Below are 23,106 nucleotides of genomic sequence, written 5' to 3'. Positions count from 1 at the left end.
TGAGTTTGGTTTCAGGCACAGAATCTTTTCCATTTTTCAGCATAAGATTTTTTTAGTACTAGGCCTTCTTGCCTCCAAAATGACATCCAACACTTGTTTACTGAGGGATGGTAATGGAGAGATTATGTAATTAGCCAGGCTGCCAGGTTCAGGGTTTGAAGCTGGGGGTGCAGAATCTGGCTCTCCTGCTGAGACAGCAGGGTAGGGGTCTGAAGTAGGTGCCATGGGGCCACACACTGCACAAGAGAGGGTACACACCAGTGTTGGCATGGCCAGTCTGGTGCAATCAGTACCATCCTTTAGTAGTACCTTGGAGAGGAGAGGCAGAGGAGGAAAGTCATAAACTGATAGATTTTTCCAGCTGAAGGACAGAGCATCCACTTTCCAAGCTTGTTTGTGGGGAGTCCTTGTGCAGAATTTGTCCAATTGGTAGTTCTGGGGGGAGACAAACAGGTCTATATCTGGGATCCCCCATTTGTTGATCAACATGTTGAAAATCTTTGGTTCCAGTTTCCACTCGTGTGGGTCCATGAGATTTCTGCTTAGTTAGTCTGCCAGTGTATTTCGTTTTTCTGGCCGGAATTGAGTCTGTAGATGAACTTGGTAGCTCAAGCCTGTGTTCCACAGAGCCATGGCTATTCTGCAGAGGGGGTAAGAATGGGTACCCCCCCTGCTTGTTTATGTACCACATAACAGTGGTGTTGTCCGTCTTTACCATTAATTGTCCGGGAAGAACGTGGTCCTTGAAGGCTGTCAAAGCATTCTGTACAGCTAACTTTTCTTTTTGATTGATATGCAGGTGCATTTGACTTGGGTTCCATTTGCCCTGAATGCACTTCCCTGCCAGATGAGCCCCCCCCCCCCCCCATGCAGAGTCTGATGCATCTGTTGTTAGGGTTTGGGCAGCAGGGGGTAGAGTGAATGGTAGTCCCTTGTTTTGGTGGCAGGCCTCTGCCCACCAAAGGAATTCTAACCGTAGGTAAAGTATGATAGGAATCATTGCTTCTAGATCCTGAGAATGTTGACACTACAGGCTTTTTAGATACCATTGTAGTTTCCTCATATGCAGTCTTGCATATGGAATTAATAGAATGCACAAGGCCATGAACCCCAAGGCTTGCAGTATTTGCCTTGCAGATAGTAGGATTTTAGTGGCCACTAGTTTGAGTTAAGTTTTCAAATTAGTTTCTCTGGCGTGAGGAAAGCCATCTGGGAAGTTGTGTTCAAGCTTCCTCTTAGGAATATAATTTGTTGACAGGGTACCAGCTGCGATTTATTTTCGTTTATGGTGTATCCCAGACAAGTTAACACCTTTTGTACAAATGCCAGATGACTCAGAAGTATGCCCTGGCTTTCTGCCTGAATTAGACAATCGTCCAGGTACGGGAATATTTCCTTGCTTGCAAAATGCAATGACTGGAGCTCGACACTTTGTGAATACCCTGGGCACAGTAGAAAAGTCAAAGGGCAGTGCAGAGAACTGACAGTGCATGCAGCCTGCTTTGAAGCTTAGGTATTTTCTGCAAGATTCCCCGACTGGGATGTGCAGGTAGGCTTCCTTTAAATCCAATGTTGCCAACCAGGCATCTTTGCCTATCGTGGGAAGCAACTGGTGAAGAGTTAGCATCTTGAATTTTGGAATCACCAAAAAGGAGTTTAGGATAGACAGATCCAGGATAGGACGCCAGTTGTCGTCTTTTCTGGGTACCAGGAAAAGTCTTGAGTAGAAACCTTGTCCCTTTTCCTATTCTGGTACAGTCTGAATAGCCTTTAATCTTAAGAGAGAGAGTACTTGCTTTTGAGTCTCTGCCCACTGATTTGGGGGGGTAGATCTGGCCAACCGTTTGGGGTTGGTAACGTGTGGAAGTGAAATTTGTATCCTTGGGAAACTATGTTTAAAACCCATTTGTCCTGGGTAATGTATTCCCAGTTTTTTGCTTGCAGAGCAATCTTTCCCCCTAAAGGAGCAGTCAGTTGAGAAGTGCTTGGAAGTGTTAAAGTTAAGGCAATGAGATATCTTACCATAAGGGGGGGTCTTACTACTCTCTGATTTGGAAGTGGAGGCCCCCCACCGCTTAGTCCTGTGCATATCCTGGGACTGAAGCCTGGATGTTTTGCTGGTTCTGGGTTTGAACTGAGAAGGCCTGGAAGAAGCAGGAAGGGACCAATTTTTTTGAGGGCCAATGGCTACTAAATCTAGGAGGCTGCACTTGTAAGAAATATTTAACAGTTTGCATAGATTTAGCTTTTTCCTCCATATTTTTAAGAACTTCTTCTGCTTTGTCGCCAAACAGGTGGTCCTGATTTAAGGGAGCATCCAGCAATTTAGTTTTAACATGATCTGGCAAAGATTGCTCCTTAAGCCAAGCATGCCTTCTAAGTACAGACCCGGTGACAGCAGCCCTGCAAGATGCCTCTAGTGAATCAAAACCACATTGCAAAGTATGTTTTCCAACTTGTTCAGCAGAATGCATTAAATCCTGTAAAATCCTTATTTTCAGCACAATCAGGAATCAACATAATTTTCTGTTTAAGCAATCCAATAATATGCTGCTGATATTTTAACATATGAAGCTGGCAATTTAAGGCCCTGATGGCCAAGGTTGCAGAGGTGTACACCTTCTTACCCCATCTGTCCAGGGCCCAGGAATTTCTAACAGAGGGGGTAGGATTTTTTGGCAGTAGTAGCCTTAATGCCCTTGGGTCCCTGTGAAATGGTCTCGGGATCTGCAGTAGGATTTTTAAAAAGGAACTAGTGAGAATCAGGAACCCTGTAATATCTATCAGGTTTTCTGGGAACAGGAGGTAGAGAGTCAGAGGCCAAGCTAGAGTCCGAAAAGGCGTAGTCAACAATGACCAGCACAGGAGGAATAGCTCAAGGCCTGTGTTGGGGCAGGAGTAAGAAATCTCTAAACCTCTTTTTAGAATCAGACTAATCCTGGCTTTCCCAGTGAAAATGCTCCCTAAGTGTATGCAAGGTTTCACCAAAAGAAAAATCCTCTGGGGGAGAAGCACAGGGAATTGAGTCCTCTGCATCAGAATTCTCATAGGTAGATAAGGGTAAATCCTGGTCATCAGAGGAGACAGAATTTTCAGAATCCTGGTCAGAAGTATCACAAGCAAATTCAGTCCTAGGTCTCAGAGAGGGAAGGTTGGCTTCCCTGATTTAAGTAATAAGGTCTTCAGCCATTCTTATTTGTTTTTTTAGGCATAGAGGCCTGACCATGCGGTCTGGGCGTCTTGTTTCCTAGGTATGGTTCGAGTTTTAGGCCTAGAAGAAGATGGCGTTGGTTTAATATGCAAGTCAGTAGGCCCTTAGAAGCCGGTGCCTGCACAGCGGCTCTGGACCCATCCAAGGTAGAGACATCCGCAGGTTCCACAGTTGAAGCATCTTGTGGCATACCGGACTCTGAATAGGTCTCAGTAGAGGCCTGTGAATCTAAAGTAGTGGGTATCAGGGGCTGCAAAAGCGCCACACTGAGTGCCGGCAAACTGGCGACTAGCTTAGGAGAAGCACTGTCGGCAGCTTTGGACCTAGGCGGCCTGTCTCTGTCTTTATCTTTGCGTTTGTTTGGAATGTCGGTAGTCAGGTGGCTTACCAAAGACTTATCTGGATAATTGAACAGAGTACCAAAATATTTAGAAGCGAAAATGTACCGACGACTAATAGTTCGTGGTTTAAACAAGGCACAAAACCGACAGCAAGGTACGTCGTGGTCATGGCCTAGGAAAGGAATACAGTAAGAATGAAAATCTTTGAGGTATTTGCTTTCCACAAGAAATACAATTACTGACTTTTACTGACATCGGTTTAGAGCAAGAAAAAGTTTCCCCAATGGGGTACTTAGCTTTAGTTGAAGACTTCATTTCTGAAACTCGAAAATGAAATTTCAGGAGTTGCCAACCGGCACTTGTGAACTGCTTCTGCTTCGGGCACCGCATGGCAAGAAAGACTGATGTAATGGCATCGGCTGCATGCTTTATATCCCTATCTGACGTCACGGAAGATGCGACAGCAACCGACGCAAGACTTTGATAATCAGGCCGACTGAGGGCTACTGCAAACAGATAACCCGGATGTGATGAATGCAGCACTGAAACACAAAGAACATCTGAAAATCTTTGGAAAAATGGCTGGACAACCTGATCGGAAGAAGGGTAAACCCACTAGCAGAAAACTGCAACACTGGAATACAAGGACATCATAAAAATAAGGTCTAATTGGTCTTATGGAACTACTGGAACGCCTCTGCATGTTTGGATTTTTAGCAACTTTAACTCATAACCTTGGTAATAGGAGTTTAGGCAGTACTGGTACTGGGTAATGATGTCCCAGTGTTTTACAAAGAAGGCTAAGCACATTCTAACACCCTGAGGGAAAGCAATACAGGGAGAAAGGAGGTAGGGTTGGGGATGGCTTAAGGGGGAAAGAGAAAGCCCAATGAGTCAAAGCTGATCCCTATGGAAGACACTGCTCTGAGGGCCCCAGGCTTCTCCTTGAGTCTTGCTTGGCATTCTCTTTTAAATTTTCCCTTTTGCCCTTTACCAGATTTGAGTCTGTCTTTAGGGCATAAGGGGCAAGACTAGGCTTGGTAGTTTCTGCTGAATTTAACAGCGCGAGTTTGAAAAATCTCCTGCACTTTTCCTATACTCTCGCAAAACTCCATCAGAGGATCCAAAGAGGACTTCCTTGCTCAAGAGTTCATTAAGGAGCTCCATCTTCACATGGTCTGGAAAAAGCAAGTGCTCAACCGGGCATGCTGCCGAACAGCAGATTATGTGGCCAACGTTGTGCATGACATACAGACAGCAACATAACCACATTTCCTGGAGTGCTTGGCAACTTGAGCTAATAGATCAGAAGTGAAGCATCTCCTGCTTCAGATCCTTACTCTGCATCACATCTGCTATGCTCCTTGTCTTTTCTAGCAGGGACTGCTGAAATGCTGTCACATGAGTTTGGGAGATCAAGTCTCTGAAGGAAAGACTAGCAGAGGTATAAACTCTTTTTCCAAATCTGTCAAGTATCATACTCTTTCAGTTACTGGGTGGAACCAGAGTAGATTCCTTGCTGGAATTGAGAGACACTAGAGCAAGATGACTCTTATAAAGGAATCTGTTGGAATCATTGTCCCTACAGATGCAGTCAGATTCCTTAAAGGCAGTGAAAGGGAGTCTGTCTCCAGAGATGCATTGGTGAATATATTTTCAAGCGGATCCCTATCAGAAGCTTGAGATGTCAGAAACTCGAAATTCATATTGTTGAGACAATATGATACAGTTTCTGAAAACTCAAAGCTTTTGAATGGAGATCACGGTACAGGGAGATCAGGGAATACACCCTTTTCCCCACTGTAGTGTGATCTCAAAGTGGGTATATACGCTATGCAGGGGTGTGTGGGGGGGGGGGCACAGATTTTTGTTCAAGTTTTTAGAAACTCTACCATATCGTCTCAACAATATGAATTTTGAGTTTCTGAAAACCCGAGCTTCTGACATAGACCCATTCAAGGACATTTATGGTTGGAAAAACAGCAAGTGCTCTGTCCTAAGGAAGGCCCATGAAAGCCCTATATCTGAGCTAGGCCTGCAAGTTATCCTTAGCCTCCCACTGACACTCCTAGCTCATTTTAAGAAGAGTGTCGCCAAAGGAGACATCCACTGGTGTAAAAGCAGGCAATAAGATGTCCTTGGTGTCTGATTCTGATGCAGCAGCAAATGGACTCTGGCATACATAAGCCACTTAATCTGCTTCAGAGGCATGACAATCAGAATCCTCAACTGGAAGTACCACCCTTCTCATTTTAGGCACAACCACAGACACCTCAGGTATTTATAAGTGCTTTCAGTTTGGATTTCAGAAAGGAAATGCACTCCCAAACCAGTTGGACATGTTGGTCACTACAAGTCTAGAAGGAAGAGGGACCTAAAGCAGCTGCCTGACTTGGACTGTCAGCTGTTGACACTGGTTTGGTCTTCTTTGCCTTGTGTCACACACTTTTGGAAAAAATATTCTAGAGGAACTGGCTCATAAGAAATGTATAGGTTCATAAGTTATGACAGATTATGAGCCACATTTATTCCCAGACTCAACATTTTTTCCCCTACCTAGTTTCTTCTCTCGCCTCCACTTCATGTGATTATTGCTTAAAAATCCAAAGATCTATTTCACAAACCCACTAATAAACCTCTTCAAATTCTCAATGTCCAACATCTACAAATGCAAAAGTATCTTTTCACTGTAATAGTTACCTTTATTTCATAAGCATGTTATCTAATTAGCAAATAAATGTGCAATTAATATATATTAATTATGCTCATGTATATTACTGAAAAAGAAGTTATGTTCTTACTGTAACGCTCCATCTGTGTTGTCCATCTTCACTCCATTAACCTGTGGGAATACGGTTCCAGTGCTTGGAACCGAATGGCTATCTTCTTTCTGCTTGAGACTCCTGACTTGAGCTCCTCCTAGCTACCCATAATGCCCCACTCCCCGACAGTACCTCAAATTGTGTTTGCCAACAAGAACATAGTGGATAAAGATTCCTTTTAACTTCTACTAGGCTTCCCAAAAAAAAATGGATAGGGGAAGGGAGGCGGGAAGATTAATGGAATAAAGTTGGACAACACAAATGGAATGAAGTTGGACAACACAAATGGAAAGTTATGGTAAGAACCTAACTTCTTTGATGCTGTCCACTTCATTCCATTAACCTGTGGGCAGAATCCCCAGCTACTATAATCCAGGCTGTCCATCAAGGAAGGATATTACATAGTACAGCAGAGCCAAAGGCACTCTTACTCCTCGATACGATGCCCAATTTGTAATGCATAATGAAAAGTATTGGGCAGCTGCACAAATGTCCTCAATACAAACTCTACATCAAAAGTCCCGAGATGTGGCCATGGACCTTCTGAGTGTGCTCTTACTGGACCTGGTAAAGGAATACCCTTGAAGGAATAAATAAATGTAATAGTGTTTCAACCATCTAGCCAATGTAACTGTGGTCACTGCATTACCTTTCTTTGCATTCAAAAAAGGAGACAAATAGCTGATCACGCTTCCTGAACGGCTTGGTTCTATGAGTGTAAAAATGAAGCTGCCTAAGAACATCAAGCAGGTGTAAAAAGTGTCCTCCAAAACTGGGGCTGTAAAGGGATATATCTGCTTCTGTTCAGCCCAAAAGGAGAACCTTTTCCACTTACTTTTGTAAAATTTTCAGGTGGAAGCTCTATGGGATGAAGTCTAAACTTCTCAAACTGGGGAAGACAGCCTGGGAAATCTAACCATCACTGGGAAGTGGAGAAACCATGTGTTCAATTTCAGGCCTGAATGCTGGGATGTGGATGCCTCAACAGATGACATGAGATCTGGACTTGGATCCAACTTCATTGGGGGCAAACCAGATGAGACCAAAGAAAGGTGAACCTGCCCTGCTTTGTTGAAGCCAAAAGGGAGCAATGAGGATCACCTTGCTTTGCAACCTGAGAGCTTTCTGTAGGGACTTGAGAATCAATGGAAGAGGGGAAAAGGCATAGATAAGATCGGAGGGCCAAGCGTGAACAGCAGCATGGATGATTGCATCTGCCATGGACTGATTTAGGGACCACTTGTGAGGCATCAGTAACACTGGGCTCAGCCTGTCGACTAGAATGTTGGATTCCTCCTGACTGTGCGTTGCCACCAGAAAGTGGCTGGAAGAAATCACCCACTGCCAGACTCTCATAGCTTCTCGACATAAGGAGTAAGACCCGGTCCCCATCTGTTTGCTGATGTACCAAACCACTGACATCTTGTCCATTTGTATTGCAATAGTCCCCTGAGGAAAAAGGCTGTCTAGTTCCTGCAATGCTAGAAGAACTGCTCTCATCTCAAGAACACTGATATGCAACTTGGTCTCCTGAGGAGTCCCTGGTCAACATGGCGACTGTGGAGGGAAGAATGAATGGGCATCCTTGGGTGATCTCCAGGGAATGGAGCCACCAAAGAAGTGAATCCTTGCAGATATGAGACAGGCTGATGGGAAGATTCAAAGGATTCCTGAGAAGAGACCACTGTACCACCAAGGTGTACTGAAGAATTCACATGTAGAAATGTGGCATTGGAAGAAGAGTTACAGTTGCTGCCATGCAGCCTAATGTTCAGAGAACTAGAGAGGCTGGGGGCTTTGAAGTAGTCAAGATCTGGCTGATGTGAAACTTCATATTTGATACCCTGTCTAATGTAAGGTAAGCATAGGACGTCATTGTATCTAGACGCTCCACTATGAAGTCTATGGCTTGCACTGGATCCAAGTGTGACTTCTGTAAACTGAGTTATCCTCAGTGTAGAGGTTAATCTGTGAAAGTAATCCCTGGCCTGGAGGAGTAGATACTTGGTTAGGGCTATCACGAACCAGTTGTCCAGATAAGGAAATATCGGATAACCTTGCAGCCGGAGATGAGCTGCAACTATGGCTAGACATTTGGTAAACACCCTGGGGGCTGTGGTGAGAACAAACAGAAGCACCCAAAACGGTGACTGGCTCCCAGTCTGAAACATAGAAAGGGCCTGGAGCGCCTGCCCATTTTGATATGGTAGTACACATCTTTGCAGTCTATAGAGCATATCCAATCACTCATCTTCAGGAGAGGCAAGATGGATTGAACTGTGACCATTCTGAACTTCGTGTGCTTTACCCACTTGTTCAGGGAGATCAGATCCAAAATAGATCGCAGGTCCCCTGTCCTTTTGGGTGCCAAAAAGAATCTGGAGTAAACGCCCAATCCAACTTGACTGGGGGGGGGGGGCACTTCTTGGATAACTCCTTTTTGCAGTGATCTTCGTACTTTCTGGGCCGCATCCTCTGTCTGACTGGGAAGAATATTGTGGAGATGAAATTTTTGTTTGGGAATGTCGGAAAACGGAATGGAGTATCCCCTGAATATGATCCTTCACACCCATTTGTCATTTGTGATGGTCTCCCAGGCTTCTGGGTGCAAGGAGAAATGTCCCTGACTGCTTCCAGAGGACAGCAGTCGGCCAAACAGTTCAGTATCACTGGAAAGACTTGTCCAGGGCAGGTTCCCATGACCCTTGATTCTGCAGACCCCCTCAGCCGTGTGGGCATCACCCATTCTCACAATATCCCCCTCTGGCTCGGGGGGGGGGGGGGGAGTCTTGAGTGTCCTGGAAAGAGTCCTGTGACTTCCAAAATCACATTTTCCTACTCCATACTCGATCCTGGGGAAGGTCCAATTGTGAAGTAGAGAAATGGATCCCGACAGTAGACAGGGTCTTGACATCTTTCTCACTCTGGGTTAAAGTGACACGTCCTGTGGACCCAAACAAGGTAGAGCCATCAAAGGGGGCATTAATAAAGGATTGTTTGAAAGGCACTGCAAAATGCCACAACCTCATCCATACAATGTGCAATATGGCAATGCCGGAACTAGCAGCCCTTGAGGTACCCTCAGCAGTGTGAGATAAGCCTCATGGACACATTGGCTAGGGAATGTAGTGTGGCCAGCCTACAGGAAAAGGACTCCCATTCCTCAACAAGCGTGGACCCTGGGACCGAGCAAGTAAGTTTCTTAACGAAGTCCCTCTGTAGCCAAGTAAAATGGGATAAGTATCTCAACACCTGAAGTGCAAAGATAGACGACGCATAGAATCTTTTGGCAAATCTGTCCAACACCCGGGATTATCTACTCGGAGGGGTGGGGGGTGGACAAAAGCATTTCTGAGTCAGCACCTTCTTAGTGGCTGCCGCCACAACCAAGGCATCTAAGGGGATTCCTTTAGTTCAAAATGTTTTGGCAGATGGAGCACTTGAAATTTTGTTGACACGTTTAGGACTCTGTTCCATATATCTGGCTCCTTCCAGGCCCTTGACGACACCTGCTGGATGAGGCAGTCATCCGGGGGGGGGGGGGTCACAGGTAGTAGATGGGCCGGCCTCCCATAATACTGATTCCTCCGGGGAAGGGTTTTGGGAAGACCATCCTCCCTTCTGGTGATGGATTTCAAGAATGTCTCGGAAGGAGTCCTCGTCAGGTGGTGATTTGGGAGACCCTTCACCTTCCTCGAAATCGGTATCATGAGGGAATCCATATGCCTCCTTTTACACAGCATCTTCAGAGTGACCTCCTCAGGGGGAGGCTCAAGGGAGGTGTTGGAAGAAGCTTGAGGATCCATTGGGGGGACAGTATGGACCAAAAACAACAGAGAAACTCAAGCAGAGGAACTCTATGTGAACACTAAGTGTGACAAACAAGATCTGAGGTACTGTGGGGGAACAGGGCATTATGGGTAGTAGTAGGAGCGCACGTCGTCGAGTTGAAAGAAGGCGGCCAGTCTGTTCCGAGAATCAGAACTGCATTCCCACAGGTTAATGGAACGACATCAGATTATCTGTTTTAAAAATGTTTGTAATAAGTTGGAGCTTTTCTCCCCAGAACACCAATGAATTTTGTTTTTGGCTAAACTCAGACGTAACCAAAACAAATAAATTTAAGAAGGAGACCAAGATCCCAAATACGGTCTCCACAAACATCCTCGTGGATAATTACCCTGAGGAATACAACCCACCCCTTCAATGACATGAGTATAAGTCTTTGACATCAATGGAAACTCAGTATAAACAGATGTGGCAGAGTTGTTGGTCAGGGAATCATGCAATATGTCAAAGATGTGGCAGATGCACCAGAGGCCTCGGCACATTCATGGTGTATAAAATCTCTTCTCTCCTTTCTAAAGTTTTTGATAAGATTAGTAAATGAACAAATGTAAAAAAGGACACTGGGAGAATATGGAAACAAACACAAGACACACAGGAAAAGTTGGTCTTTTATTTATGTATTTTTTTTGTTTCACAAATTTGTTAATCAGGAAAGCTCTCTGGACAACTGTCCCTTTTTTTAGGGGCAATCTGGGAGCACCACCTGGTCAAGTGACTTGTTCAGAGTCACACAGTACACAAATTAATGTAGAAAGAATCAAAGCTTGTATCTTTGTTTACAAGCAGCAGCTGATTACCAGCTCAGAATCTTCAGCCTCAGTGCTGACCAACAGATGGGATGGCTTCAAATATATCCTCTTTTGTGGAAGACAGGGAAGGGCTCCCAAGACCTCCCTTATTCATTTGCATAACTTTAGAGGAGACCACTACTGTTTGTAGATAGAAGTAGAGACTGTCAGTTGTCACTCTGCAGGGCTAATATATGATTTTCTAGTCCTTTGCATGTCCTTAGTACACAGGTGCCGAAAAAGAATTAAGATCCTATCATCCAGGTAGTCAACTAAAGTTGACTGATGGAGTCTATCAAACACCCCTATTCTTGTGCGAGTAGATCCAGTCTGAGGAAGCTTGTGGTAATTGCTCCTGGCAATTTCCAAAACTAGAAAGAACCACTGTTGCTTGGGCCAGAAGGAGCCACCACAATGATCTTGGACATGTATCCATATGCCATGTAATGGCTGCCCCCCCCCCCCCCCCCCACACACACACACAAAAGAACTGTGTTTTTTTTTTTTGTGAAACTACCTTTGATGTACAATTATCCATGTGTTTAATTTCCTACAACGATCCATGACATGTACAGTTTTCAGTTTCTTGCCAAACATTTCTAAAATATCGCCTCTGCATATTACAGGTTACAGTGTTAAAGTCAGGCACTACTTTAGATTTCCTAGATACTTCTATAGAAATTAAAAACACAATATGAAACGAGGTTTTAAACTTGTGCTACTGCTATGGATGGGAAATAGAAGTTATGTTCTTACCATAACGTTCCATGTTAGTTGTCTTCTTCTCGCCTTCTTTCTTGCTGGATGGGTTCGGAGCCGACCTCGGCTCCGACTCGGCCACTCTAAAGCTCGAGAGTTGGTTCCACCGGCTCGAGGCCCCCCTTATATCCCACAATGCTAGGTGTGAATTACCTCAGATCTCGTTTGTGAGCTAGGCCCAGCTAATAATACAACCAGGGAAAAAACTGGAAAGGAGTCCACCTTTATAACAAAGGGAAAGAGAAGGTGACCTAAACCTGATCTAGGAAAATATGCACAGCAGAGCATATACCTATCGCAAAGAGGTGGTAGAAAGAGAGGTCACAATCAAACTCCTCTAGGTCTGTCCAGGCCAGGGGGAAGGAGGGTGGGGCCTTAAAGAAGGAGAAGAAGACAACTAACATGGAACGTTATGGTAAGAACATAACTTCTATATGTTAAGTTGTCTATCTCGCCTTCATTCTTGCTGGATGGGACCGCGTCCCTAGCACCTTGTCCCGGGTGGCCTAACGGAACAGACTCTTGAGAACAGTGGAACCAAAGTTAGCTCTATGCCTAGAAGCTAAATCCAACTTATAATGTGAAATGAAAGTGTGAGGAGTAGCCCAAGTAGCTGCTGCACAAATGGTGTCAATAGGCAGTCTGTCTTGGAAGGCTATAGAAGTAGCCAAAGCTCTGGTGGAATGGGCTTTAGGTTTGTTAGGCAGCTTTTGGTGTCTTATTTCATAGACAATGGAAATTAGAGATGTTAGCCATCTAGATAGTGATACCTTAGAAACAGAAAGTCCCTTTCTGCCTTCTGCATAAGAGACAAACAGCTGGTCAGATTTTCTGAATTGTTTGGTTCTATCCAAATAGTACCTTAACTGACGATGAACATCAAGCCAATGCAATTTTTGTTCAGACCTATTAGAATATTCTGGAAAGAACACAGGAAGGTCAATGCTTTGATTTAGGTTAGAAGCAGAGGCTACCTTAGGTAAAAAGGACGGGTTGCTTCATAAGGATACCCTGTCCTTATGGAACAACAGATAAGGAGGTCGACAGCTGAGTGCCTGAAGTTCTGAAACTCTTCTAGCTGAAGTAATAGCTACCAGAAAGAGAGTCTTCCATGATAGCAATTTTAAAGAACAGGAAGCTGCAGGTTCGAAAGGGAGGAGAATCAAAGAACTGAGAACTAAATTAAGGTCCCAAGGAGGAGGAGGATTTCTTATAGGAGGTCTGAGTAGAAAAACTCCCTTCAAAAAGGCTTTGCAAAGCTTGTGGGACATTATGGCAGACTCTGAAATGCCCACATGAAAGTTAGATATAGCTGCCAATTGAACTTTAAGAGTAGAAGGAGATGAACCTGCATGAAAGAGTTCAGCTAGAAAATCAAGAACCATATGGATGGGAGCAGTGAAAGGATCTAAGTCCCTTCCTTGAGCCCAATAGGCGAAACGTTTCCACTTACTCAGATAAATCTTTCGAGTGGAAGATTTATGGGAAGCTATTAAAATATCTCAGAGTGAGATATTTGAGGAAGCCTGGCTAAGGTTGGAACTGGAGGAACCAAGCAGTGAGGTTCAGAGAGGGAGGGCGATGTAACTGACCCGACTGATGGATCAAAAGATCTGGAACTAGGTCCAGATGCCAAGGTTGCTCCAACAGAAATTGATGCAGAAAGGGGAACCAGACTTGTCGAGGCCAGTAAGGAGCAATGAGGATCAATGAGGCCTTCTGAGCGATAGCTTTCTGCATCGCTTGAGAGATTAGTGGGAAGGGAGGAAATGCATACAGAAGTCCCCGGGGCCAAACTTGGACTAGAGCGTCTCTGCTGGGCTGGCCTGGTAATGGGAATAGGGTGAAATAATCTCTGCACTTGCTGTTTTGGGGAGTAGCAAAAAGATCGCAGCAAGGCTGACCCCACTTGAGAAAAATTTCTCTCACAACAGAGTCTTTCAGAGACCACTCGTGAGGCATGAGAATAGCTCTGCTCAACTTGTCCGCGATTTGATTGGACTTCCCGGGGATGTGCGTTGCTATCAGAAACCGCTGAGAAGAAATCGCCCATTGCCACAGTCTGAGTGCTTCTCGACATAGGGGATAGGACCTGGTTCCGCCTTGTTTGTTGATATACCACACTACAGACATATTGTCCGTCTGGATTGCTATCGTTCCCACGGGAAGAGAGTCTTGAAGGGCTTGCAACGCTAAAAGCACTGCTCTCATCTCTAGAACATTTATGTGCAAGTGGCATTCGTCTGGTTGCCATGTGCCCTGGACAGTTCTGCCCTGATAATGCCCCCCCCACCCGATCAGGGAGGCGTCCGTTGTCAGAGTAGCAACCGGAGGGGAAGGAAAAAGGGTCTTCCCAAGAAGAGCTGAGGGGAAGACATCCACCACAGAAGATGATTCTTGCATGTTTGCGTAATCACAATGGTGTGGGACATTGGAAGTTGCTGGTATGACCATTGTGTGAAGAGCATCCATTGAAGGATTCTCATGTGGAATCTGGCTAATGGAAGTAGAGGAATGGCAGCCGCCATAATCCCCAATACTTTCAGAACTAACCTGGCTTTGACTCTGTTGCTGCTGAAGAGGAGCGAGACCAGTTTGTGTATGTCTGCTATTCTCTGATCTGTTAGTCTCACAGACATATTGACTGTGTCTAGATTTGCGCCTATGAAGGTAATAGTACGACAAGGCGACAAAACAGACTTTTCGCAATTTATTGAAATGCCTAAGTTTTGACAAATGCGAAAGGTGTAGTCCCTGGCCAGTAGAAGAAGATGCTTGGTGGGAGCTGTGAGGAGCCAGTCGTCCAAATATGGAAACACCTGGAATCCTTGACGTCTCAGGTGAGAAGCTACCACTGCCATGCATTTGGTAAACACCGGGGCAGTGGTGAGACCAAAGGGCAGGGCCCTGAATTGAAAATGACTGGTTCCCAGCCTGAAGCGGAGGAATCTTCTGGAGTCTGTTCATTTTATGTGATAGCACGCATCCTGAAGGTCTATAGAGCACATCCAGTTTTCCTTTCCCAATAGGGGAAGGATGGACTGTAGCGTGACCATCCGAAATCTTGTTTTCTTGACCGACTTGTTCAAGATACTGAGATCCAAAATTGGTCTCCAGTCCCCTGTTTTCTTTGGAACTAAAAAGAACCTGGAGTAGATTCTGGATCCTTGCTGGTCTGCTGGAACTGGTTGAATTGCTCTTTTTGCAAGCAGCTTTGAAATTTCCAAAGCTGCAAGATCCCTTTGAGCGGGTGGAACATCTGGAAGGGATTTTTTTGATTGGTTTGGAATGCAAACAAAGGGAATGGAATAGCCTTCGGAAATGATGGACTGTACCCACTTGTCTTGAGTTAGGGATAGCCAGGCTTCTGGGTACAGTGACAATCTTCCCGACTGCCTCCGAAGGTGGACAGTCGGGCAACACCTCAGGGATGCTGAAAGGGCTTATCGGAAAGTTTCTCGATTGCCCTGGTTCTGCGGGCCCCTCTGCCTCTGGGGCGGCGTCTACCATTATTGTTCCCTCCTCTGCCTCTGGAGGGAACCGACTCTGTCGTCAGGCAAATTCCCTTGAGATTATTTACGGAACCACATTTTCCCACTTTTCTGGCCTTTGGGGTAAGGTCTAGAAGGAGTAGAAAACGGACTCCGACGGCAGATAGAGTTTTGCCATCCGCCTCGCACCTAGTCAAGGTTTCTTTCACTTGAGGACCAAAGAGATGATCCATCAAACGGGAATTAGTGAAAGACGTTTTAAAGGGTCCGAAATTGCATAGTCGCATCCAGGCATGCCGGCGTAAGGCTACACCTGTCCCTGCTTGGCTCTACTCGCTCCATCAGCCGCATATGAAAGGAGGCGCATGGAAGAGTTAGCTATAGAATTCAGGGTAGTCAGCTGGGCGTTCATCTTATCCTGAAAACCTGCAGCTGTAGGATCCTTCAACATCTCACTCGCTTCCTTGATCAGGTCTCTGGAGACGAGTGAAATGGCACAAGTAGTTCAGCGAGCATTGCAAAGGTCGCTGACGAAAACATCCGCTTCCCGTACCTGTCCATAGACCTAGATTCCTTGTTAGGGGGATGGACAGGCACTGAAGGATCAGCTAGTTCCTTCTTGGTGGCAGCAGCTACCACCATAGCATCCACAGTAACTCCTTTGGTCAGAAAAGTACAGTTTTGTACCTACCATAAATGTAGATGTTCGAGGATTCCCTTGCTGCAGTCCTGACAATTGGGTATAGTCCGCGTCCCAGTCGGCGAATACCAGAGTATAAGGCTGGCGTCGGTCATGGCGCTTTAGACTGACGCCAGTACGCCAGGGTACTACGCGCATGACCGACGCCATTTCCTCAGTCTTTTCTTGCCCCAGATGTCAGAAGACCCAAAAGACAAGTCCCAAAACAACCTGCACCAAAAAACATGTACAATATATACAGTAATATATACAAAAAATATAAGCATGTAAACTCACCTACACAACCACCCTGAAACACAGAGGGGAAGGAGGGAGGCTAAATTGGACTGCAGCAAGGGAATCCTCGAACATCTACATTTATGGTAGGTACAAAACTGTACTATGTTCTTCGTCTTCCCTTGCTGCAGTCCTGACAATTGGGTAGAATCCCAAAGCAGAGGTAAGGAGGCTGGCAAATTATAAAGTAGCAGGAGCTGACAACATGCCTTGTAAAACAGCTGTGGCTGAAACCAGCTCTAGTCTTAGAGTATAGGCAGGTGATAATGCCTATAGAAAGTATCCTCTGAACTCCAAGTAGCTTCGCCCAGAGTATTCTTACTTGCCACTCCCCTTAGAAATGCTGTTGAAGTGGCAGTAGCCCTAGTGGAATGAGGCCTAATCCCAGCTGGAACCTCTTTGCCATGATGGGAATAACAAAATGCAATGCAAAAGCCAATCCACCTAGAAATAGTTTGTTTTGACACAGGCTTGCCCTGTGAACTTAAAGCAAAAGAAACAAGTAACTGCTGAGACTGCCTAAAATCTTTAGTCCTGCTCAAATAATAACGCAATTGCCTGTGTACATCTAAAGTGTGCAAAATCTTTTCCCCTTTATTTTGAGGATCTGCAAAAACGTAGGGCAAATGAATAGTTTGGTTTAAAGCCACACTAGAAACCACCTTAGGCATAAAGGAAGGATTAGTACGTAATGATACCCTGTCCTTATGGAAAATCAAAAGGGCTCTACTGCCATAAGGGCCTGCAACTCAGACACCCTTCTTGCAGAAGTAATAGCCAACAGAAAAGCAGTCTTCCATGACAAATATTTCAATTCAGCAGTAGCTGCAGGCTCAAAAGGTTGTAGAGTAAGTTTTTCCAACAGCAAATTGTGATCCCAAGCAGGAGTAGGAGCTCTAATGGGGGTCTTATATTCTTTGCCCCTCTAAGAAACTGCTTGAACAAAGGATGCGAAAACAAAGGTGGGTCACAATCATAGTGAGCTGAAATTGCTGCAGCATGAATCTTTATGGAAGAGAAAGACAAACCTTTGTCCAATAATTCAGTAAGATATTGAAGAGCCACACTCAAATTAGGCTCTGAAATCTCCAAATCTTGCTGTACTCCAAAATAAAAATCTCTTCCATTTTTCTGCGTACACTCTCCTAGTACTAGGCCTTCTAGCTTCCATAATCACATTTAAAACTTGTTGAGGAAGCTGAGACCTACCATGCTTCAACACAGAATATGCCAAGCTGTGAGATGAAGAGATTGAAGCTTGACATTGAGCAGATGACCGTCCTTCTGAGATAACAGATGAGGAATCAGAGGTAAAGGCCATGGAGGCTTCTTTACAAGACTTTAGAAGTGGGTACCAGTGTTGCGAGGCCAATCTGGAGCTATCAAAATCATCCTTGGCCTGTCCTGTCTGACCTTTAGTAATACCTTTGGAAGAAGAGGTAGAGGTGGAAAGGCATAGACATGAAGGTTTTTCCAACTGAAAGACAGAGCATCCACTTTCCAAGCTGTGTGATGAAACCCCTTTGTGCAATACTTTGGCAGCTGGTGGTTTAGTGGAGAACAGATCTATGTCTGGAGTTCCCCATGACACTGTCAATTTCTGAAATACATGAAGATCCAGTTTCCACTCGGGATCCATGATTTGTCTGCTTAATACATCTGCTAGGAGTTCTGTGCTCCTGGCAGAAACCTTACCTGAAGAGTCAGTTGCAGGCTTAGCAGTCTCCCATAAAATCATTGCTTGCCTGCATAGAGGATAAGAATGTGTTCCTCCTTGCTTGTTGATGTACCACATGACAGTTGTGTTGTCTGTCAGAATCAACACCTGCCCTGGAAGAAGTAACTCCTTGAACGCCATCAATGCAAACTGGACTGCTAACATCTCCTTCATGTTGATATGTAGATGCTGTAGTCTGGCAGGCCACTTGTCTTGTATCGACTTTCCATTTAGATGAGCTCCCCAAGCAGTGTCCGAGGCATCTGTCGTTAAAATCTGACTCGCCTGGCGGGTCACAGAGAGTCCCTTGTTTAGGTGACATTCCTGAGCCCACCACAAGAATTCCTTTTGAAGGCAAGGTATTATTTGAATGACAGTGTCCAAATCTTGGCAGTGCTGTGTCCATACATTGTTGAGATACCATTGCAGCTTCCTCATATGCAGTTTGGCATTGGGAAGCACCAGAATACAAGATGCCATGAACCTAATGCTTGAAGGACTGTCCTTGCAGTCAGCACGGACTGATGAGATAGTTGATGGAAGTAAAGTGACAGACTCTGTTGTTTGTCCGGGGTTAAAAAGGCCATCTGGGCTGCTGTATTCAGTCTCACACCCAGAAAGCACATGTCTTGAGAGGGTACTAGACTGGACTTTATTTCGTTCACAGAATACCCTAGGCATCTTAGCACTGCTATGACATATTCCAGATGCTGTAGAAGGTGTTCCTTTTCTTGAGCCAGAATCAGGCAGTCGTCCAAGTAAGGATAAATTTGAATGCCTTGAAGCCTGAAGTAAGCTATCACTGGAGCCAGAACCTTTGTGAATACTCTGGGCAGTAGATAAGCCAAAGGGCAATGCAGAGAACTGATAATGAAAATCTCCAGTTGAAACCAGATACTTTCTGCAACTTAGCCTTATGGGCACATGAAGGTAAGCTTCCTTGAGATCCAAAGTTACCATCCAGTGATCCTTGCCCAGCAGAGGTAACAGTTGCTGTAACGCCAACATCTTGAACTTGGGAATGTCCAGATAAGTGTTGAGGATAGATAAATCCAAAATTGGTCTCCACGTGTTCCCCTTCTTTGGCACTAGGAACAGGCGAGAATAAAATCGAGCCCCTTTCTGACACAGGGACTGGCTGAATAGCCCCTATCTGGAGTAACTGAGAAACTTGTGTGAGCCTCTTTTCTTTGTGGAGGAGGAACATCTGGCATGCCTTTGAAAGGGGGTATTGTGGAAATAAAATCTGTACCCGTGATGAATGATATCCAGCACCCATCTGTCTTGAGTGATTAAATCCCAATTTTCTTTGAAAAGAGACAATCTTCCTCCCAAAGGTGCCAGACGAGAGTCCACTGGCAGCTGAAAAGGCAGGTCATTGGTTCTGCTTACGAAAGGACTGACCCTGCCCTCACCAGAAGTCTGAGCAGGTGAACTGTCTGATCTGGGCCTACGAACCTTGAGCCCTGCCCCTACCACGTCTAGACCTAACCCTAGACTGGGAACCATAAGCAGGATATGGCCACCCCTTAGCAGGCCAATTTCTACTAAGCTGCGGAGGGTGCACCTGCAAAAATCTTTAACAGTCTGCATAGACTTAGCTTTGTCCTCCATTTTCTTTAAAACTGCTTCCACAGGCGGTCCAAACAACACATCGGACTGTAAAGGAGCATCCAAAATCCTGGTCTTAACATGCTCAGCTAAATTCTGATCCTTCAACCATGCATGTCTGCGAAGAACAGAACTAGTAGCAGCCCCCCTCGAGGAGGCCTGAACAGCATCAAAACCACACTGCAAAGAATGCTTACCCACTTGTTCAGACACATGAACCAAATCCAGCAATTCTTTACACTCAATACCTTCCGCCAAAGCATCCACCTTAGATTTCAATTGTGAAAGGAGATAATTCTGATATTTCAGCATATGAAATTGACAATTCAACGCCCTCATGGCTAGAGTGGAAGAAGTATATACTTTCTTACCCCACCTATCCAAAGCCCTTGCCTCTTTATCAGAGGGTACAGGATTTTAACCACAGAAGCTTTAACACCTTAGGCCCCTGAGAAACAGTTTCTGGGTCCGCCCTGGGACTCTTAAACAAATACTTATGAGCGGCACCCTATAATACCTATCAGGCTTAACAGGAGCAGGAGGCAAGGAATCAGGGTTCAGGAAGCCTCTGCAAAACATCCTCCACCACATTCAACACAGGAGGAATAGCTAAGGGCCTATGCTGGCAAAAACAAGAATTCCCCAAGCCTTTTCTGAGTCAGAGTAATCTTGGCCTTCCCATTTAAAGTGCTCCCTCATGGGTGAAGAGTCTCTGAAAATGAAAAATCCTCAGGAGGAGAAGCTGAAGGAGTGGAATCATCCACATCAGAATCAGAATAAGTAGGAAACTCTTGCAAGTCTTCCACAGAAGACTCTGAAGCCTGTGAACACTGTTCAAAACTATCAAACTCCTGTTCCACCCTAGGCCTCTTATCAGGTGGGGCATAGAACCTCTAATCAGAGTAATCAAATCTTCTGCCATTTTAAGCATATGTTTCTTAGGCACAGAGCCCGAAATGCTAGGAGAAGCCCTACAGAAGCTGAACTTGGCCTTCCTCTAAAAGAAGCTTTGGCAACAGAAGGAGAGGCCCTAACTACCTTGGGAAGAGAGGGAAGAACAGTTACCTGAGAAGCCCCCTCAGCCTGGCCTACCTCCTGAGAGGGCACATCCTGTAACAGTAAAGTATCTGCCTGAGACTCCATAGAGACTCCAGGCAAAACCTCTGGCTCCCTGAGCCTTCTAAAGGACCGCGTCCGGGACTGCCGGGTTCCTCACCCCTAGACTTCACTGTTTTGTCCTTGCTTCTTAGATGAAGCAGGCCGGAGCATCCGGCGGCATAGTATAATTGCAACGCTTCCCAAACACTAACCTAGCACAATCAAGCCTCCTCTTAATAGTGCTTGTTAAATCTAGCACAAGAGCTGCAACCAACAACGTGCTCAGGCCCTAAACAAGGTATACACAATGTATGATAATCCCTATGTATCTGCTTCCCACAAGAAATACAGTTATTCACTTTTTCTGACATCCGTTAAATACTGAGGCAAGAAAAAACAAAATGCTCCCCAACGGGGTTACTTAGCCAACTCTGTATTCGGTCTGAAACTCCGGTTTCGGAAAATCTCAGAACGCCAACCTGCACTCGCAAAATTGCTTCTGCATCGGACCATGCGGCAAAAAAGACTGAGGAAATGATGTCGGTCATGCGCATTAGTACCCTGAACTGGCGCCAGTCTAAGGCGCCATGACCGACGTCAGCCTTATACTCTGGTATTCGGGCCGACTGGGACGCGGACTATACCCAATTGTCAGGACTGCAGCAAGGGAAGACGAAGAACATTTGTTTATCAGTGGGTGCTGTTATAAACTTAGAAGGTCTCCTGGGGGTAGGGTCCACTGAGTCAGGAGCCGTCCAGGCTTTCTTTGCTACCACCTGCATGAGGGGTCAAGGGGGACACCCAGGAGGTGGAAGGGCGAGAGCCAAACGCCTCAAGATACACAGATTCATCCTCCGAAGGGTTAAGGGCTGGCCAATTTCCCCTCTGCTTGAGGATCTCTAGAATGTCTGCAAAGGAGACATCTTCAGAAGGGGAACAGGGGAACCCTCGAATCCTCTAAATCTGTGTCAGAGGTGACAGACTCAGGTGAGTCTATGTGTTTCCTCTTACACTTTCTCTTCCTAGGGCTCCCTGCCAAATCAGGAGAGGCCTTGGAGAGGATGAAATCCCACAGGGGATTCTTGAAGAGTTGGCTCTCTGCGGTCAGGGATGAGGGAGAGTAGACATCACCTGAGGCACCAAGAGGGAGGGCGGACGGAGCCAACTGTGGAGTTGAACCAGGTTCCAACACACTCCGCATGACCTCGAATGCACCCCTGTCAGGCAGAGCCAGAGGTCCCCGCTCCGAGAAGCTGAGAACCTCCTCGGCACCGACAGAGATGGCTCGAGGCCAATGTCGGAGCCGAACTCACCAGCGCCAAGCACCGAGAGGGAGAGGGGGTCAGACAAGGGTCCGATGCCACTCACCCCTCGAGCCGACGAGTCGGCACACCGAGATTCTCAAAAGAAGAAGAAGAAATCCGACGACCGGCGCGGAGTCGGCAATGGTATCGGCGCTCACGCCACACAGTCGGGTTCCGAGACGCCTGCCCGAGCTCAAAGGAGTCGGAGGAGGAATATTTAGAGGAATAGGTAGAGGCATCGACTGATGAGTCGGGCTCTGAATCATTTGGGCCAGTGCCTCGGACTTTAGAAGTCGACTCACTACCCTCTGGAGGTCATGATCCGAGAGCCTCGATGACCTAGAGGAGTGAGATCTGTGGCTCCGTTCAGACAGCAAGGGAGACGCTGGAGCCGAATGAACGGAGCCAAGGGATGGTGACCTCGACCTCTTTCTAGATGTCGGCTCCGATGGTCTGATCGGAGCCGACCCAGGAAATCAATACCTCGGCTCCAGCCGGCGAGGAACCACAGAAACTGTAGTCAAGACTCATCGGCTCCAGCCGAGCCGATGTAGCAGTTTCGAAGCCTTAGGCCTCGACTCAGACACTGGAGTCGAGTCTTAGAAGCCTGGAAGGTTTTCCCGATGAAGCAGTTAGGGAACCTTCAGGCTTGAGCAAACCCCTTAGGATGAGTTTGTTCTTTCTTTCCTGCAGGACTCTGGGGCTGAAGCCATGGCATACAGCACAAGAGTCCTGCAGGTGTAAAGGTCCCAGGCAGTACACACAAGAAGTGTGACCGTCTGTCAGAGACATTTTCTGACAGCACGAGTCACACTTCTTGAAGCCTGAGACCTTTGAATCCTTGGACATTTTCAAGGAACCGAAGTGTAATCACCACACAAAACACACACACACCGATTAAACTATCAGAAAAGGTAAATTAAACTAAAAGCTAAAGAAATTAGTTAGTTTATATAAAATAAATCCCTAAAAACACATACACACCACTATTAGGGAAGAGGGCCCGAAGGCCTAAGGAAAGAACTTATCAGTTCTTGTGGGAAAGGGGCTGGATAAGGGTAGGAAGGATAATATCCACTACACTATAACTAAAGAAGAAAAGGCTAAGCTAAAAAGGGGTTTAAAAAGTTATTAAACCT

The 23,106-nt window shown here is 45.8% G+C and overlaps 1 protein-coding gene across 1 annotated transcript in view; it reads right to left on the bottom strand.

Moving 5' to 3' along the window:
• Positions 1-23,106, bottom strand: part of TM9SF4 (transmembrane 9 superfamily member 4) — a gene marked incomplete in the record, with an annotated part of 2,004,758 nt that overhangs the window by 1,010,993 nt on the left and 970,659 nt on the right.

The sequence above is a fragment of the Protopterus annectens genome, chromosome 12.part0, assembly GCF_019279795.1.
Source record: "Protopterus annectens isolate FY-2018-M chromosome 12.part0, PAN1.0, whole genome shotgun sequence".
Lineage (NCBI taxonomy): Eukaryota > Metazoa > Chordata > Ceratodontiformes > Protopteridae > Protopterus > Protopterus annectens.
This window is presented reverse-complemented; position numbering and strand designations above follow the sequence as displayed.